Here is a 21,681-nt window from a genome sequence, read left to right as displayed (position 1 = left end):
AATGGTCACATATCTGTTTGAGACCAATCAAATAACCAGAAATTACGTCCCGTTACGTTCTTTTTCACAACGTAAAACCACTGGTTTATAGAGCAGGCGAACCATCACAGGGGGTAATGGTATGGCCAATTCAAAGAGGAAGATTACAAATGTCAGGAGCTCGAGGCAATTGGAATGTATTAGAAACATAAGATGCTTAAAACAATTAATGGAATCTAAGAGGGAGGTGCACTTCTCACACCGAGTGTCTTCAGCGCAATGGATGTCCCTACCTTTCCACCATGAAGAATGAGGTTCTCCCATGATCATGAAGTGATCACCAGACTTGCTAGTTGACTCACACACAAACACACGAAAACACCAAGTATATGTACGTGTGTACCAGCCACATCAACCCCTTATTGAAGATGACTCGGAGTCCTTAATAAGTTGAATAGCAACGTAATAATAACTAATGAACTGGATTTAGCAAGCTGTAGAGTGACTACACAACCTGTGTGCTAGAGTAACGAGACTGTTAATAGTTGATGTTCACTCTGGCACCTACTGGAAAGAAGTGAGATTTTCCCGCCTTTACACACAAAAAGAGCTGTGAGTTGCTGTTTGGTGCTATTACAGTGACAACTTGTAGTGTATAGTTGACAGTGAAGAGGGCTTCTGTTAAAAATCTGAAGATTTAGTTATAGTGTGATATAGAAAATACAGGAATTTTGCAATGGTGTAATACAGGTAGAGGATAATAGGTTTCTGGTTTCTGGTTTCTGTGGGTCTACTGGTGTTGATGGTGATGCCAGACATGGGCCTTCTGATGTTGGCGGGCCTACTGGCCATGGGCTTAAGCCTGGTGGTGATGGGTGATGGAACTTCTGAAGTTAGTTGGTCAGCCAGCCACGGGCCTGATGGTTGTGGCGCGCTGGGCGTGGTGCAGCTTGTGGTGGGGCAGCTTGGCGAGCAGTTGTTACTCTTATCTGTATGTTTTCATTCTGAAAAACCTACAAGGTGGAAAGTAAAAAGTAGAGTGGCTCTGTAGCTCACCTTAATGAGCAGTCAATAGCCATTTTGCCAACTGAAAACACTGTCACAGAGCGCAACAACACAACTAAAGAGAGTCAGCACATTGCATCACAACTGAAAGGAAACCAAGATTGTTGGTTACATCTACACTAGACTAAATCAGCATTGTTTCACCCACAACTGTCAAAAGATACATGTTGAATTCGATTTTCTCCATGAATACATGTAAGAATTGGCTGTCACTTTGTTAGAGTTCAATTGAGTATGAAACTACATGGAGTGAGGGCCACTGTGTATGATCGTCGGAGCGTTCTCTATGCTACCAAACGTCCTTTACAGACATGTTGACCCAATATATAACCCAATAATTAATGTCCTTTATACACAAGTTTCATTTGATCTTCTCAAATACACAATGCAATGTCCTTTGTGCACATCTTGAATTTGATCTTCAATTCACTACCCAAAGTCTGCCATACACATGTTGAATTCGATCTTCTCCAAACAACAACACATTATTTTGTCCTTTATACACACGAATTCGCTCTTCTCAAATACACACCCCGATGTCTTTTCTACACTCGCATCCTATGTGCCCATAAGCGTATCTGCAGTAACAATAGTTTGTACGCAAATGCAAACGCACGGGTAGAAGCAATTTCATCTTAAAGGGGCTTCTTCGGTCGTGACCACAGCACTCTAGTGGGCGGAGCTTATACGAGTGATCTGACAGGTCAATATGACGTCATGATAACACACAAATTTCACTAGTTAATGCGTAAGCGGGTGACGTCATGCAACCACCACTCAGGTGGGCCGTTTGACAACAAGTACGTAAGTTTCAATGGTAATGAATATCCATCAAACGATTCCAAGATTTTTTTAACAAACGCGTAACAAAACCTACCTGCCATGTCGTCTACACATCTTCATTAAATGATACTGTGGAATGTCCACGATTCAGTCCAACACACACATTTTAGTTCTTCCCCATTCTCTGGACGAGGACACGTTTGTCGTGATGAATAAGAGCAGTGTTATTGTACAAAACACCATAATGTGTATCACGGCACCGACTGTAATCCTGTTGTGTACGGTATATCTGCAGTTTATGAATAGCATTTCTCATAATGTGTACGACAATCAGTGATTTCAACAGCGTTGTCTTCTTTGTGTTAGTCTTGCTTTCATCTGGAATCTGGATGACAACGATCGTGTAAACAACCCTGGTAATGGTCACAAATATTTTCAAGTGATGAAAGTAGTTTTTATCGTTTCCGTCACATTAGAATCTAGACTATGAATAAATTTATGATGTAGAATCTAGACCGAGTCGCTTTGCTTCGGAAACGAATTTTTAATAAACAACTGTAGAAAGATAAAGTTGACCTGGTTCCTTTATGACTGTGCAATGGTATATCTAGTAGTATTCTTTTATTAGATCGGTGCGCAATTTTCCACTGCGGCAGGAAAAATTGAGACACGAAATTAAAGTTTATATTATTTCACGTCGGAATGGAGATAAATACGGAGAGCCTCACATACTTCGAAACGATGTTCAGATTTTGTTCACATTAATTCTGTCATGTGCGTGAACAGGGATTTCAACATTATTTCCATCAAGATTATTCAGGTTCTGGCTACACAGATCATCTTCTCTTGTAAACTACTTCCGCATGAACACATGTTTTGTCTCGAAGCTCAAAGCAACAATGTTTCTCACATATTCATTTTTTCTCCATCCATGACGGGCATCTGTCATAATGCCAATGCCTGGACAATCTTCCTGGTCAGTTGATTTCAACAATATAATACACACAGCCTTATTCACGGCGTCATCACAAGATTCCTTCCAAATACTCACGTGATGATGGTTTAGACCTTGGGATGAATTAATAAATTAATTTGCATTTCTAGAAAGGAAATGTTTTGTGAATACTATTGTTAAAAAACATCCCGTACATGGTACTTTTGGATTGCACCGCGGATTGCTTTTATTACTTTCTAAAACTTTTTGTTTTCCCCCTTTCTGACCTAGCAACCACGCCCCATGAGCGCTTCCAAGTTGATTGCTGCTTACAACTGTCAAGAACTTTACAAGTTCGCTAGTCTTCAGTATGAGCGACAAAACATTTTCATGTGACGCTTAACTTGACGGAGAGTTGTTCGAGATGATCAGAGAGCCTTTGGTCATTTCGATTATGACATTGTTGACCTTATCGTGGAGAAAGTTCCAGTTCAAGATGACATAATTCCAATCATCAACTCGAATCGACAAGATGGCGCCTCTCTTCTCGCCCTTGCAAACTTTGACCAATTTAGTGCCGATTCTTCTGATTTGTGAATCAGTGTCACAGCCATATTTCATTGTGGAACCAGATGAAGCCGAATATGTATGTTCAAACTTCTTTTGTCAAACTTGCGTGACACAGCTCAAGGCAATCGCAGTTAGGGAATGGTGCGGCCGCCATGTTGCAGAATTTCGTCGATTCGAAAACAGTGTTGCCAAAACTTCTGGACTGAGCTAAATAAACGAAGTGTTTGGAGAGATCGTAGATACCCGGACTTGAAGAAACGGATATTAAACGTTGCAGCAGATGAAGGATTGGTGAGGACAAAACGGGAAAGGGATCCCAGATTGTATTTTAAAACTTGTGCGCGATGTATATCCAAATCCCCAGAACAAAATATAGATCAAATGATCAAACTTCTGTGAATGTGAACATTCTGTGAAAGAAACCATAATTAAAGTTGTCTTGGAATACGTGTGTAATGGAGTTTTCGTTTATCGTAAGTACAATAGTATCTGGGTACGCCTAATGTAGATCAAAACATCTGGTACGTTTCGTTACATATTTATCAGTTGCTTGTGTGTTATGTTGATACACGTGACATGTTCATACATCGTAGTAAAGCTTAAACATATTGCTGCATCTACCGATGCTTCAAATTCGGCCCCTTCCGAAACACCAATTGAAAAATCTGTGTAATAATTTAAGTTTAATAAATTCAAGTTGATACGAATTTTGACGGTCAATGGTGATCCTGTTTGCGTATGGTTTTCAAAAAGGTTCTCCCGACACTCGTTTGTGTTTACATTGTCAATCACTGTTCGAAACTGAAACACCTTGCGGGCTATTTATAGTCAGGATGGGGCTTCAAGTCCTACAATAATGCCAATATGTACATATACGTTCAAACAGAGAAAATAGACATGAAACCAAACGTCCTCAAAGAACAAGTCTTTTGGCAAAATAAACAGTATTTATATTTGTAGTGTGTCAAGAATGATGTCTTCATTTTATCAACAATGATGTCCGTCGTGTTATCTTTGCTGCCCATATCAACAATGTGGCCATGATAAAGATATATAGCTTGCTCCAACCCTATGTGTAGTGTCAAGAAGTATTGTTTCGCCATGAAATATTATAGTTAAAGGGCAAAAGGATTCCAGTTAGTAACCTCCCACTTGTCAGACAGCTTCTCCAAGGATCAGATGAGGTAGAGTGCACTGGTAACTGTTACCTGTTTACGTACCGTAACGTACTCATCTGCTGAGACATCTGGTATAATGAGTATAACCTACTCATCTGCTTGGCCATCTGGTATAATGAGTATAACGTATTCATCTGCTGGGCCTTCTGGTATAATGAGCATAACCTACTCATCTGCTGGGTCATCTGGTATAATGAGTATAACCTACTCATCTACTGGGCCGTATGATATAATGAGTATAACCTACTCATCTGCTGGGCCATCTGGTATAATGAGTATAACCTACTCATCTGCTGGGCCACCTGATATAATGAGTATAACCTACTCATCTGCTTGGCCATCTGGTATAATGAGTATAACGTATTCATCTGCTGGGCCTTCTGGTATAATGAGCATAACCTACTCATCTGCTGGGTCATCTGGTATAATGAGTATAACCTACTCATCTACTGGGCCGTATGATATAATGAGTATAACCTACTCATCTGCTGGGCCATCTGGTATAATGAGTATAACCTACTCATCTGCTGGGCCACCTGATATAATGAGTATAACCTACTCATCTGCTTGGCCATCTGGTATAATGAGTATAACGTATTCATCTGCTGGGCCTTCTGGTATAATGAGTATAACCTACTCATCTGCTGGGTCATCTGGTATAATGAGTATAACCTACTCATCTACTGGGCCGTATGATATAATGAGTATAACCTACTCATCTGCTGGGCCATCTGGTATATTGAGTATAACGTATTCATCTGCTGGGCCTTCTGGTATAATGAGTATAACCTACTCATCTGCTGATCCTTCTGGTATAATGAGTATAACGTATTCATCTACTGGGCCTTCTGGTATAATGAGTATAACCTACTCATTTGCTGGGCCTTCTGGTATAATGAGTATAACCTACTCATCTGCTGGGCCATCTGGTATAATGAGTATAACCTACTCATCTGCTGGGCCGTATGATATAATGAGTATAACCTACTCATCTGCTGGGCCATCTGGTATAATGAGTATAACCTACTCATCTGCTGGGCCGTATGATATAATGAGTATAACCTACTCATCTGCTGGGCCATCTGGTATATTGAGTATAACGTATTCATCTGCTGGGCCTTCTGGTATAATGAGTATAACCTACTCATCTGCTGATCCTTCTGGTATAATGAGTATAACGTATTCATCTACTGGGCCTTCTGGTATAATGAGTATAACCTACTCATCTGCTGGGCCGTATGATATAATGAGTATAACCTACTCATCTGCTGGGCCATCTGGTATAATGAGTATAACCTACTCATCTGCTGGGCCTTCTGCTATGAGTATAACCTACTCATCTGCTGAACCATCCGGTATTATCAATTTAATTTAATCATCTGTTGGATCATCTGGTACAAACACTATAGCCTTCTCATCTGCTGGGCCATTTGGTCGTGTCTGTAGATTATTGAATGCTTTATAGTGTGAATATGATTTTGAATATTTAAACAGCAGTAATTGTTAGCTGTGAACTGACAATGTATAGACTTGTGGCGTGTTTTATTGGACAGTTTTATGTTTTATGTTCAAGCAAAATACTGCGTATTATGGTACAACATTATTACATATAGAATGACTTTTATATTGTATTTACAAGTACATATAAACTGGTATGTAATTATCTACAAATAAACAATAAGTAAGGCAAACTCTGCAATGCTTACACTATAAATGCTTTGACTATAAAAACCATCATTCAGACCATAATATGCACATGAACTAAGGAAAACCTCCTTGTAAAACAATGAAGAAAGGGAAGATCGAAAAGTTCCTGCTATGCGTACATGTACCTTGTTATGTTGCTATTTTGAACGTTCCGCTCCGTAATGAGTGAAGTTTGTCTAATAAAATATAAGTTCAATTATGTCAAAACATTTATTTTTTCAATTTTGTATACCACTATCCTACACGCTAAACCTCCATTTCTTCAAACCTTTTTTCATGGGGCATCTGTCAATGTACATAGTGATCATAGTTATATCTCCATCCTCAAAGGTTCAGGACAATTTGGAAATATGAAAGCATATGCCATGTGAAGTTTACCAAGAAAACAATTTATAAAATTGTGGACTTCCCAACAAATAACATGCATGTGAAATTTGGGGATAGAACATTTAGACAAGTTGTCGGCATCAAGATAAGGCCATTGGCGCCATCTGTGCTCCCCTTCTTGGTGACCTGCTTCTGTAGGCATTTCACAAGTTCTGCTCACATTGGCAAAATATATATTGGGGCTTTGGCCAAGAAGTTGAACATAAGCTTCAGGTATTATAATATCGATTATCTGATATCATTCAATAATGGTCAAATAGCCAATTCCCTTCCACTGATTTACCCACCTGGGCCTCCGACTCACCTATTTTATATTTAGATGCATGCAAACAGATTCAGAGTCATAAAAAACTATCCACCAGACTGTATGGCTAGAAGTGAGACTTCTCCAGTCTTTGGTGTGCACATTTCATAACTTGTATAATGATTTCAAAGAGCGTCATATGACTCTTGCTCAAAAGTTGTTTGATCAGTGTTACACCATTCAGTGAAGCTTTAATGGTAGACATGTGGGGGATATTTCCCAATTTGACGCATCAGTGACACAATTATGTCTAATGCAGTTCCACCATCATGACTTGTACCATATGTTCCCGCATTTGTTCAGGTGAACACTGGACATGCCTTTGCATGTCGTAGCCACCGGTGAGGCAGGCAGGATATGCTCACCGCTTTGCGAACACCTATTCATCTCACTATTTGATAATGGTTCAGAAATACATGCTTATGATAGATAGTCGGAATCGTACGATGAACTCTAATTTTAGTTCTTATGATTAATTCTTTAATTTCTTATGATTATGGACAGGATGATGTCGCTTGTATTTAAGATGGTAGTGACCGCGTGAACATAATCGTGTCGTTAGCATTGTCCCTTCAGAGGTATCTTCAATGGCGTTCACACTGAAATTGTTCTCGCCCCATATGGGTGGTGAAATAAGAGCTGTATTTGATAAAACATAAAGTGCTAATCTATGGGATTGACGACAAAGAAGAACCCGAGGAAGCATCCTGTGGCGTCGCAAACGCACAATCAATGGAATTTGTAAATGTACATCGAAAACCTAAATATACACCGAAACCTACACATACACAGATAATCGAAATCTAAAGTGAAATTCACAGAAATGCTGGAAAGAGATTGAATCATCAGAGTATTGTGTACAAACACAAATTGGTGCAACTGCACGGCGAGTGGTACGGCAATCTTCGCATAAGGAACCACAAACCAGGAAAATGACACATAGGTGCAACGTCACCACCCCTTCGAAAACCATGTGTAGTTGACGATGTCCAGCACGATAAGGCTGAATCATCAATGGCTGTTACCACTAATTAGTTAACGACACCCTGGACCATGAGGCTGAATCACCAATGGCTGTTACCACTAATTAGTTAACGACATCCTGGACCATGAGGCTGAATCATTAATGGCTGTTACCACTAATTAATTAACGACACCCTGGACCATGAGGCTGAATCATCAATGGCTGTTACCACTAATTAGTTAACGACACCCGGGACCATGAGGCTGAATCATCAATGGCTGTTACCACTAATTAGTTAACGACACCCTGGACCATGATGCTGAATCATCAATGGCTATAACCACTAATTAGTTAACGACATCCTGGACCATGAGGCTGAATCATCAATGGCTGTTACCACTAATTAGTTAACGACACCCTGGACCATGAGGCTGAATCATCAATGGCTGTTACCACTAATTAGTTAACGACACCCGGGACCATGAGGCTGAATCATCAATGGCTGTTACCACTAATTAGTTAACGACATCCTGGACCATGAGGCTGAATCATCAATGGCTGTTACCACTAATTAGTTAACGACACCCTGGACCATGAGGCTGAATCATCAATGGCTATAACCACTAATTAGTTAACGATATCCTTGACCATGAGGCTGAATCATCAATGGCTGTTACCACTAATTAGTTAACGACACCCTGGGCCATGGGGCTGAATCATCAATGGCTATAACCACTAATTAGTTAACGACACCCGGGACCATGAGGCTGAATCATCAATGGCTGTAACCACTAATCAGTTAACGATATCCTGGACCATGAGGCTGAATCATCAATGGCTGTTACCACTAATCAGTTAACGACACCCTGGGCCATGGGGCTGAATCATCAATGGTTATAACCACTAATTAGTTAACGACACCCTGGACCATGAGGCTGAATCATCAATAGCTGTTACCACTAATTAATTAACGATACCCTGAACCATCAGGCTGAATCATCAGTGGATGGCTGTTACCACTAATTAGTTAACGACACCCTGGACCATGAGGCTGAATCATCAATGGCTGTTACCACTAATTAGTTAACGCCACCTTGGACCATTTGGCTGAATCATCAATGGCTTTTACCACTAATTAGTTAACGATTCCCTGGAGCATGAGGCTGAATCATCAATGGCTGTTACCACTAATTAGTTAACGACATCCTGGACCATGAGGCTGAATCATCAATAGCTGTTACCACTAATTAATTAACGATACCCTGAACCATCAGGCTGAATCATCAATGGATGGCTGTTACCACTAATTAGTTAACGACACCCTGGACCATTAGGCTGAATCATCAATAGCTGTAACCACTAATTAATTAACGATATCCTGAACCATTAGACTGAATCATCAATGGGTGTTACCACTAATTACTTAACGTTATCCTGAACCATTAGACTGAATCAACAATGGCTGTTACCACTATGGAGTTATCGAAATTACAATGCCTTTCATAGAAATTGTTGAATATAACAAATGTTGGTTTATTTGGGCTTACACTTTCTTAGTAAAGTACAAATTGCAATTGAGTGTTTTGGTTCGAATTCCGAACGAGAATGTACTTTACTGAGAAAGTGTAATCCCATATTTACTGAATCACAATCCTAAAATTTTAACATTTTGACCAGTTATCATTGTGTATTTAAACAGTAATGGCCACGTATTGTCTTCAGATAACACTCGTTTTTTGTGCAGGTGAATCGATCACAATCATGTGCACAGCACTATAGTGGCAAAAGTGGTTTTTCACGTGCAACTGGTCACGTGGCCATAATACCGCACGTGTTTTCAGCCATACTTGTTAGCAGTCATTAACAAAAAAAGAAAAACAAAACAAAACAAAAGTCTTTACGGCCATTTGTCATACCACGCCTTTCAAATGTGCAACGTGAACGTGCCATCGGCATGTTGCAGACGGGAACGTAGCAAGGACGATGGGTTGTAGTCGACGGACTGTTTATGATTTACAGACACGTCTACAGCAAACGGGTACCACCGCTGATCGCCCTCGGCCAGGTCGACCACGTGTGACGTCACATGCAGAGGATCGTCAGATTGTCTTGCGACACCTCCGTAACCGATTTTTGACGGCTACATCAACCAGAAATGAACTGTTAGGTTAGGGGTAGACTGAGTACGCAAACTGTTGGAAACCGTCTGAGAACTGCTCACCTTCAAGCACGACGGCCATACTGCGGGCCGATTCTGACTCAATTACACAGACGTCAACGTCAATTGTGGGCACAGCGACACTTAGTATGGACTCAGAGGAATTGGAATCAAGTCGTCTTCAGTGATGAATCCCGATTTAATCTTCGATTTGCTGATGGTAGGGCGAGGGTGTGGAGGCGACGTCATGAACGTTACGCCCAGTGTTGTGAACAGGTAGTGTCATGGTGTGGGGTGCTTTATGTGGCAATGCACGTTCCAGGCTTCTTGTCATCCGTGGCAACCTCAACGCTGCTGCTTACCGCGACCAGGTACTGGCACCAGAACTTATGGCTTTTATGGCAGCACATGGACCCGCTTTGATCTTCCAACACGACAATGCCAGACCCCACACAGCAATTTTGACAAGGAATTTCCTTCAGAATGTGGGAGTCAACGTCATGGACTGGCCGTCAAGGTCTCCCGACCTCAATCCCATCGAACACGTCTGGGGTGCTCTTGGCAGAAGTCTGCGCACTCTCCAGAACCAACCACAGAATGTGCAAGACCTTGGCACCATTTTGCAGCAACAATGGCGTCGTCTTCCAAATCATGCGTTCACAAGCATCACAAGGTCCATGCGGAGGCGTTGTGTGGCAGTTGTCTGAACTTGTGTGTCATCGGGACCTCGTGCTTGGGACTTATGACTTAAACTGTTGATGTTATTACCGAATACCGTAGGTGCTTGGAACAAATTATGGTTACCACAGTTTATTAAAATCCTTCTTTGGACATTAATGATTAAAAATTACCTTCTCTGATACATTTGTCCGTTGTATATCATATATGGGATTACTTTTAAAAATGTGAAGTTTTTAATTTGACTCAGTATATATACTGAACAGCAAAAGAAACGTCACAATGGATAGATATATGAGAAACCTTATTTGTCCAAACTCTGTAAACATACTGTAGACATATTAAAAAGATGAAACTTGGCAAAACTGATCATCAAGGTTGAAATTAAAGTGTCAAATGTTCTTATAGTGAAACACAACACAAGCTTCTGAGAAAATGGCATCACAAGTCAGTATCTCGTGTGTCCGCCATGTGCATTGATGACTGCCGTGCAACGTCGATACATGGAATGGATGAGGCGGTTGATGAAGGCCATTGGCACTTGAGCCCACACTCTGAGGGACGCCTGACGCAGTTCAGCTGCCGTCTTTGAATCTCGTCCAACAGGGGCTCAATGGGATTTAAGTTGGGACTGGGGGCAGGCCACTGCATGGTTCTGATGCCATTCTCTTGTTGCTCTCGCAGAGAGGTCACGGGCGTTATCATGCTGAAACTCGTTGTTGCGTCGACGTGCCAAATGAGGTATGGTGTGTGGACCGATGGACTCTCCCTGGACCGATGTTCTGGGAGACCACAGGGCCGACCATCTGTGCAAGACCAATTCCACCCCACACCATGATGCTCGGACCAACCCACGAGTCTCTCTCAACAACTCAAGCATGCGAATAATGTTCCACGGGATCTGCTGTTGAGAGTAACGGCTCTCGTCTGAGAAGAGGACTCTTTTCCACTGCTGGTGGCGCCAATGCTGGTGCTGTGTTACCCACTGAAGACGGTCCCGGTGATGACGTGGTGTCAGAATGGGTCCTCGGTGTGGCCTGTGACAGTTGAGGTGTCTGCTCGTCAATCGTCGACGCACGGTGTCCGAACTAATGTGTCGCAGGTGTGTCCTCATGGTCTGTCGTGCAGTAACAAAGCGATCTTGAAGATTCTGTCGCACAATCTGACGATCCTGACGTCGGGTGGTGACCCTTGGTCTTCCACTACGTGGTCGGTCATATGTTGTGTTGACGGTCTGGTACCGTTGCTGGAGCCTGTATATGTTCCTTACGTGGACTTGAAATGCATTGCTACTTGCCGGGCGGTTTGTCCAGCTTGCAATCGTCCAAGGGCTTGGTGTCGCTGATTTCTTGTCAATCTTGGCATGTGGTAGCAATTCAATAACGAATGAATGTTATCCGATCTGGGTGGATTTTTATAGGGCAAGAAATGGGGGAACGCATGTGCCTTTCAATTTATACGGAACTCACATGCATCGGGTTACCATGGCTGTTGCCGTGATGCGTTTGGGCGATCGGTTTTATTGTCATCTGCTTTGGGTTTTTTATCATCAACTTTCATTTTTCCAGACAAGGTAATGTTAAATTTTAGAAAAAATACCCAGATATTTAAATGACAACTTTTCATGCAATGTTGCTTGGGGTGACGTCTCTTTTTCAGTTTATAATTTTTTATACGAATCTCCCCGAGTTCTCAATCATGAAATAACGAACTATGTAAACAACACCACTACTATATGTACCTTCAGTCTTGGAACCTATGGGACGTATGACTGTTTGCCTCGCGAACTTTGTTTTATTTTTCTTCTTTTTTGAATAGAAGAATATCAATATTGTGAATGGTACCTATAATAACTGATATCACATTTAAAGGCATTAGGATCTGCTAATATATACGGTCACAACACAGACAGAACAATTTTCAATGACAATCTATTTGCTAATATAGACGATTTTGAGAGAAACAGTTGTAAAGCGTGGAGACTGGAATCTTGTTTTTGTTTGTTTGTTTGTTTATTTGTTGTTTAACGCCCCACTCAGCAGTATTCCAGCTACATGAAAGCGGTCTGTAAGTAATCGAGTCTGGACCAGACAATTCAGTGAATCTTGTCCTAGATCCGGCTATAAATAAAACCATACATGTACATATAGTAACAACTGACAGTTGGTTGTGTAATGAAAAGAGAATTTAGAAATGTATTGACAATTGGGAACAAAACGAAACATAAAAAAAATTTACGCGGTGAGAAAAACAGCCCAGATTTGATATATTTTAACTTCTTGATATATATTTAACTGAACATTAGAGAGCACAATACTTCCAGAATATTAATTATTCAGCCCCCAAACTGACATTATCGAATACTCCTACGAAAAAGGTAAGTGATGTTGGAAGTTTAATTCGTAAGTATTGCATAATGAACACTTCTTTCCACTTTCTAAATAAAAGATACATTTTGGAAAAGATACGAGTGTGCTGTGAAACCAACAAACACCTCTACATAGCGAAGGATAAAACACACGAGTGTGTTGTGAAACCAACAAATACCTCTACATAGCAAGGAGTGAAACACACGAGTGTGCTGTGAAACCAACATACACCTCTACATAGCAAGGAGTGAAACACACGAGTGTGCTGTGAGACTAACAAACACCTGTACACATCAAGGGGTGAAACAATCGAGTGTGCTGTGAAACCAACAAACACCTCTACATAGCGAGGAGTGAAACACATGAGTGTGCTATGCAACTAACAAACACTTCTACACGCCAAGGGGTGAAACATACGAGTGTGCTGTGAAAATATGAAACACCTCTACATAGGGAGGGATAAAACACACGAGTGTGCTGTGAAACTAACTAACACCTCGACATAGCGAGGAGTGAAACACACGAGTGTTCTGTGAAACTAACAAACACCTCGACATAGCGAGGAGTGAAACACACGAGTGTTCTGTGAAACTAACAAACACCTCGACATAGCGAGGAGTGAAACACACGAGTGTTCTGTGAAACTAACAAACATCTCTACATAGCGAGGAGTGAAACACACGAGTGTTCTGTGAAACTAACAAACATCTCTACATAGCGAGGAGTGAAACACACGAGTGTTCTGTGAAACTAACAAACACCTCTACATAGCGAGGAGTGAAACACACGAGTGTTCTGTGAAACTAACTAACACCTCGACATAGCGAGGAGTGAAACACACGAGTGTTCTGTGAAACTAACAAACACCTCTATATCATGGAGTGAAACACACGAGTGTGCTGTGAGACTAACAAGCACCTCTACATAGCGAGGAGTGAAACACACGAGTGTGCTGTGAAATTAACAAACATCTCTACATAGAGAGGGGTGAAACATACGAGTGTGCTATGCAGCATACAAACACCTCTACACAGCGAGGGGTGAAACACACGAATGTGCTGTGAAACTCACAATTATCTTTACATAGCGAGAAGTGAAACACACGAGTGTCCTGTGAAATTAACAAACATCTCCACATAGCGCGAAGTGAAACACACGAGTGTCCTGTGAACATAAGAAATACGTCTACACAGAGAGGGGTGAAACACACGAGTGTGCAATGAAAATAACAGATTTGCGTTTGAATTGTGTGGCTTGTCACATACGGCCGTGACAAGAATTCGGCATTGAAAGAAAATTCTAGTTTTAGCTAGTTGATATGGTCAGTGTACGTGTCTGGTCAACGGAATATTGACTATAAACCTAAACGCTTTTGGTATATTGCACTTTTGGATGGTATTTGCGAAGTTGCCATTTCAAATTGTTATCAGCGTGAATTCACACGATGGCCCTCGGTGATGATGGCAACTACATACATGAGAACTGCGGCTTCAGCCATGCTGGTGTTGACGGCGGCGTGTGTCACTGCATAAACCTAGAAGATGAAAGCGTCCCTCAATGCAACAATGAAAATGGCAACGGCATTTGTCACGACAACAGCACTGAGGAGGATTGTCCCAACAGCACGACTGAGAAATCAACTGGGAAACTAAGCACAAGATACTGGCAAATTGGCTCGGTCTTCAGTTGTTTTATAGCCAATTTATTTGTTGGTGGCCTTCCAAACTCATACGGTGTATGTACACATACATGAAGGAACCTCTGGGTACCACGGAATGGCAACTGTCTTTGATAGGATCTCTCATGGGTGGATGCGTTGGGTTTGCCTGTACGAAAATATACATATGTTGTTGAATCATATGTTTTGTTTATGTAAAACGTTTCGGGGAGACTGGAGTTTATATTTAAATCTTGCACACATATATCAGTCCTCTGGATAATGCGTACCATTCATACAAATGATCGTCTTTTGTTCCAGGTATTCTTGGAACGGTATGTGTTGATTGTCTCGGGAGTCGTTTCACCACATTATTTGGAGGAGTACTTACTGTAATTGGTTTTACTGTCGGCAGTCAGATGGACAACATATACATCTTGTATTTTACACTCGGCGTTCTTCCAGGTAAATATGTCGAATATCGTGATGTTTAACGCCGCACTAAGCATTATATCAGCCGAATGACGGCTGTCTGTAAATAATCCAGTGTGAACCAGACAATCCAGTGATTGATATCATGAGCATCGATCCACGCAACTGAGATACTATGACATGCATCATCCAAGTCATTTACGAAAAAAAAAGTATGCTTCAGTCTGTTGAAAAAAAACAATTTGCCTGCCACAAAAATGGCATTGCTGCAAGGTGTTTTTTCTTTTAAAAAAATGCAGGCTCTTACTTCTAAATATAAATATCTGGCTATAAGCTGTAGCTGAAACAATACCTAATCTCGATACAAAATCCAAATTTCGTGATGAATATTGATCTTTGTTCCGTCGAAATGATGGGACGGTAAAATGGCAACTGTCACGTCACATCGCAGCACGTCATGCACGTGCAGCATGCCACGCATGCATGTTTCAAAATGCAGTATCTGTACACCGCAATTGTTGGTATTTAAAGTCACTGTCCTTCATTGTTGAATCACTATTTGTGAACATGGCACGAAGAAGGTTATCAGAGGCGCAAAGTTGGCGTACAATTCAACTGGGCTATCATTATACCGCAATCAGCAGACACGGTGAAACCAATGCTGTACAGGATCCCCAACGGTCAGAAAGACAAGGTGTGAGCAATGTACATTGTAGCGACATTTCCTGTTATACCCAAATAGACGGATGTCTACACACCCAGGAACATAAGACCTACGACCCCGTGTATAGGGGGTTCGGTAATGGTTTGGAGTTATCTATCACACGATTGTAAGCTGGATCGTATAATAAATTGTGGTGATCGGTACATTCGTAACGCTCAGCAGCCATCTGTTGTTCCGTATTTGGGCAACCACACACCACCTGGCCTGTTTACATGGATGACTATGCTACGCCACATCGTTCCCGAGCAGTAGCAGCTTTTTCTCCAGAATGAGGCTATGGCGACACTGCTGTGGCCTGCCATGAGTCCTGACCTGAACCCACTGAAACATATTTTGAGCACATTGGGGCCACGAGTACAGGCACTGTACTCACCGGTACAGATTCTGGCCCAATTACTCTAGGGATGAGTCGAAGTCTGGAATTTGTTATCTGGACACGTGGCGGGTTTACCCGCTATTGATAATTTGTGTCATGAATGTCATCTTTGGACTGAAAATGACATTTTTCATCATCAATCATGATGTGGAATTGCGTTCCTGACTCTGCACCGCCATACTTATTTAGGCTACTGTTCTGTCACAAGTACAGTGCCACTGTGTTTTTAGAAATTTGATTAAATCAGGATAAACTTTTCATGTTTTCTTATTGTCAGAGGTTTCTTCCTGCAAACCACATTCGTTTTTCCGAGGTTATGTTTTCAGAGTTTCAATGCCAACACTCGTACGACCAGTTATTGTCAAATATACAGGGGGTGCTTAACTATTTGCTGTGTGGGGATTTCGGGTTAGACTAGGTACTCTGCAACCTATGCTGGTCGTAAGAGGCGATCGAATTGATCGGGTGTTCAGGCTGTTGATTCCGTGTCATCGTACCGGACGGAGGGGCGGTCGGGTAGCCTAGTGGTTTAAGCGTTCGCTCGTCACGCCGAAGACCCGGGTTCGATTCCCGACATGGGTACAATGTCTGAAGTCCCTCGCAAAGATATTGCTGGAATATTGCTAAAAGCGGCGTAAAACCATACTTAATCACCCACTCACTCACTCGTACCAGAAGGAGTGGATCGTTGATTGCAATATCTATTACTGGATTGTCTGGTCTTGACCCGATTATCTACAGGCTGACGTCATGTAGCTGGGCTATTGCTGAGTGCAACAAACAAACTACCGCTGCGTGGGTTTGTTCGTAGACGTTGCATTGTACGTTGTATTGGTGAAAAATGGTCATACCATTTACAGTGAAGAGATATCATTTGTAAAGAAAGTTGTTGAGTGTTTCACTTCATCACGAGAACATGCAGCTATCATGTAATTTCCCTTGTGCACTGAACTGCGATCAATCTTAAATAAAGTCAGCAAATATGTGTATCGGAAATTTACTTTCAAACAGGAATTGGTGTTTCCCTCGCCTACACTGCAACCATGGTGCATGTCAACAAACAGTTTTCAAAATGGCGACCGTTAGCCGTTGGAGCATCAGTAACAGGGGTAGCTGTGGGAATACTCACTTGGCCCCCTCTCTCTGCTGCTGTTGCTGACAATATGGGATGGCGGGGGACATTTCTCATCAATGGTGCACTGACGCTTCACTTCCTACCATGTGCTCTCTGGATAACTCCGAGCAACAACGCAGGTGAAACAACGACTTCTTCATTTCTTTGCTATTTATCATCAATATCATAAATATCATCCCCCAAATGGGAAAGAATAGATCAGTGTTGAGGCAATGACTAAATAGCTAATTGGTCTTTGCTCAGCATGGAAGGTGGCCATAAACCTATGATACATAGAACAACATAATGTCTTAATGAAAAATATGAACATGTTTTGAGCCATGAGTACTGTTCATATATAGATTTTAATCTGAACATTGATTTCTTTCAGAATTATATCATCATTATTGATAAACTGTAGCTCCCAAACAAACCCAAAGCCCAAACTGCATAATACAGACTGTAATTTTGAGACCCAGTTTACCCTGCCATTAATGACACCCAAGAGTAAGAGATTTTACGATTTCTGTTGGATGACGGGTAACGGGCATACATAATTATGCCACTATTTTATACTACTTTTATAGTCAAATGAACACTGAGGACATCTTCCACACTCTCGACACTGATTTTAGTTTTAACCATTTTTTAACAAAAATTTTGCAAAATGAAAATGTCAGTATTATTTACAATTGCTGTGTGTGGTGTACTAAAAACACTAAGTACTGTAATTTCTCTGTAATTGGAGGCATACTGTAAATCACCCTTTGTATGAACCTGAGGGATAATTCCTTAAATATATACTCAACAATAAAAGTTCCCGTGACACCAATGTTTTAGTGTATTTTTCAAACAAGAAAAGTTTGGTTTTCAATATTGTAGTATATGTATGGAATCAAGTCACAAAAACGCAACTGCTACAGAAAAGCATACATTCCATGCAAAATTGACTTTTATGCAAGCCCCATGCATTTCATAACCCAAGAATTGGTATAAAAACATGGGCGTTAACGGGATTCCATATGCATTGTTTAGCATCGTGCTGACAACAACCACTCAGAAAAACAACAAAATTACGCAATTATTCAACATTACGAAATGCTACGCCTGTCCGAAAATGAGCGTCTGCGTGCCATTGGAATGCTTGAAGCAGCATCGAGTCAACGTGATGTTGCAAGATAATTTAACGTCCACAGAAACACCATTTGGTGTTTATGGCAACGTTGGCAACGGACGAATGCAGTCAGAGACCATCCTCGGAGTGCCAGGAAATGCGTAACCAATAATCGACAAGACAACTGGATTCGAACAACACACCTAGGAAATCGATTCCAGCCAGCAGCAGTGACTGCAAGAAGCATCCCTGGCCTTCGACGAATATCTTCACAAACCGTACGTCGTCGCCTCAGATGTGTAGGGATTGTCTCGAGAAGACCCGCCAGACGTCCCATTTTGACAGGAAAACACCGTCAAGCACGTCCACGGTGGTGCAGACAGCGTCTACGCTGGACGGCCATGCAGTTCTTTTCACTGACGAGTCTCGTTTTCACCTCAGCCACAGCGATGGACGGATTCGAGTGTACCAACGTCGAGTTGAACGTTACGTCAATCATTGGGTCATGGAAAAAGATCGGTTCGGGGGCGGCAGCGTTATGGTATGTGATGGGATTACAGCAAGACAAAGGACCCGCTTGATAGTTGTAGAGGGAAATCTCAATGGACAGCGCTACCGCGACGAGATCATCGGCCCTGTTGTTCTACCGTTTTTGCGTCGTCATGGCCCAGGCATTACCTTTCAACATGACAACGCCCGGCCTGATATTGCTCGACTTGTTCAGGATTCTTTTCAACAAAATAACGTGAATGTCATCCCCTGGCCGGCTTGCTCCCCTTATCTCTCACCAATCGAGCACATGTGGGATGAGACGGATCGGCGCCTTCGACGTCAACCACGTGTTTTCACAGACACTCCAGGAACTTCGAAACATGCTCCAGCAGATATGGACAGATATCCCACAGGACTTTGTGCGACGCCTGATCCATTCCATGAGACGAAGATGTGTTGCTTGCATCGCAACCAGAGGTGGACACACACGCTACTGATTTGTAAATTGACATTTTGGCATGTTCATTTTTTTATGAAATCACGTTTTTTCTTAAGTCAGTATGGCAAATTAAACCATTTGAACACTTACAGGAGTCTTTTATCTGTTGCAAACCGAAATTGTTTCAGATTTGGTAAAAAACAACAACTTTGCATTAAATCTTATTCAATGTCACAGGAACTTTTGTTGTTCAGTATATTACTGACTTGGTCATACCACTCGAAGATTGATATATTTAATGTTGGAAGATGAACCTGAAAATGTTTTTCACCAAAAGGTTTTACTATCACGTTAGTTAATTTATCCATCATTTTGTCCTTTTTTATATGTTTTTAACTACAGAGTTAATCATACCCCAACATGGAGGCTACACTACATTCGATGCTATCATCCACTTCACCATGATCTACACATCACCAATATTTTCCACAATTGACAATGAAGATTTAATAAAACGTTATTCCATATTTATGGATCATACTATGTAGATTCCACATGATTAATGTAAACACATGCTGACCAAGTTTGAGTTCAATACCTCAGAGCACTATATTGATAATCAGTTTATGATAATGTAATTGTTTACGATCTTTTTTCAGAATATTCCTGTGATTGCCCAAGGGTCTCCTTGAGTAAGACTATAATCAACTGTTTCAAAATATACCGGCTGCCCGGAGCAATTGCTCTCTCCATTGCTCAAGTGACCTTCGGAATTAGCTACTACACTTTCTCAGCTTTCCTTCCTGACTACGTAACAAGCACGCCTTTCAGCATGACGGCATCAGAAGCTGCACTCATTGTTTCATCGTCAGGATATGGTAGCATCGTTGGTCGTCTGATTTTCTCTGGAATAGTCATGGTGAATACCAAGGGAACTAGCTTCATATTGTTCTTTTCGTCCTGCATGTGTGCCATCACCAACCTGCTTGTGCCACTCTGTACGAGCTCCACGGCACTGCATATTAACAGTGCTGTAAATGGACTAGCTATAGGTGAGATGGTTTCCAACACATTAGGAGAAAGTATTTATATATTGTCGTTCAACAAGCTATTACCGATGTTCTCAATTTAATTATCTGATGCATTTACTTACTTATTTCAGGAGGTTGGATGGGCCTTTTTACACTTGTGCTTGTGGAACTGTTTGGCCTTAATAATTTGTCACAAACATTTGGCATGAACATGGTGTGTGAAGGAATAGGGGCATTCGTCGGACCACCGTTACAAAGTAAGTTTTGAATGAATTTGAATAAACCCTTGTAAAATGTTATAATGTCAATCAAGTGAGTTAGTGATTACGTGTTGTTTAACGCCGCAGTCAACACTATTCCAGCTGTATTATAGTAGCCTGTCAATAATCGAGTTTGAACCATGCAACATGAGCCATGTCCTGAGGATAGGATGACACCACATCAGTCTCAGAGAATGACAAGCCTGATCCTCGTTCACAATGAAAAGTATGTGTCTGTAGCTATGATAACTAAACTCGAGTTTTGTTGATGTTTCAGGCTACCTTGCAACGTTATTTGGGAAGGATATTAGGTTTTACAGCGCTGGAACTTCGTTTCTTGGGACAACAATTTTATTTATTGTATCGTTAATGCAAAAGTATAAAACATCTTGTTCTGCATGTGGGCAATCTGCCAAGTCCGTGGATCTTGGTGTCGACAACACGGGTTTTAGTTGAGGTAAATCTAAGCACTAAAGTGACGATACTGTAGTGTACATTGGCGTATGTCCCTGTGTGGTTGCATATGAATTATGTAACTACTGCCGGCATGGTCCGCGGTATGACTTCCTGTGATGGAACATGACATGTACAATGACTTCCTGTTGTGGCAAGTGGACTGTGAAGTGAGTTCCTGTAGTGGTACGTGTTCTTTGTGATGTCTTCCTGTTGCTTCCAGTGTGGTGTGTGACATGGGTGGTTGTTTCCTTAGTGGTGGTGTATGGCACGAGTGGTTCTGCTCTGTCTGGTGGTGTGTGACATGGGTAGTTGTTTCCTGTGTGGTGGTGTGTGACATGGGTAGTTGTTTCCTGTGTGGTGGTGTGTGACATGGGTAGTTGTTTCCTGTGTGGTGGTGTGAGGCATGGGTAGTTGTTTCCTGTGTGGTGGTGTGTGACATGGGTGACTGCTTCCTGTGCGGTGGTGTGTGGCATGTCTGGTTGCGTCCTGTGTCGTGGTGTGTGACATGAG

At 41.6% G+C, this 21,681-nt stretch overlaps 1 pseudogene; it reads left to right on the top strand.

The window, feature by feature from the left end:
• The first annotated feature begins 14,520 nt into the window (after positions 1-14,520).
• Positions 14,521-21,171, top strand: LOC139448629 (monocarboxylate transporter 13-like; annotated as a pseudogene).
• Positions 21,172-21,681: the final 510 nt, after the last annotated feature.

This window comes from Haliotis cracherodii, unplaced genomic scaffold, assembly GCF_022045235.1.
Source record: "Haliotis cracherodii isolate W230 unplaced genomic scaffold, xgHalCrac1.p SCAF_7, whole genome shotgun sequence".
Lineage (NCBI taxonomy): Eukaryota > Metazoa > Mollusca > Gastropoda > Lepetellida > Haliotidae > Haliotis > Haliotis cracherodii.
The sequence above is the reverse complement of the archived record's forward strand: the minus strand, read 5'-3'. Positions and strand labels throughout refer to the sequence as shown.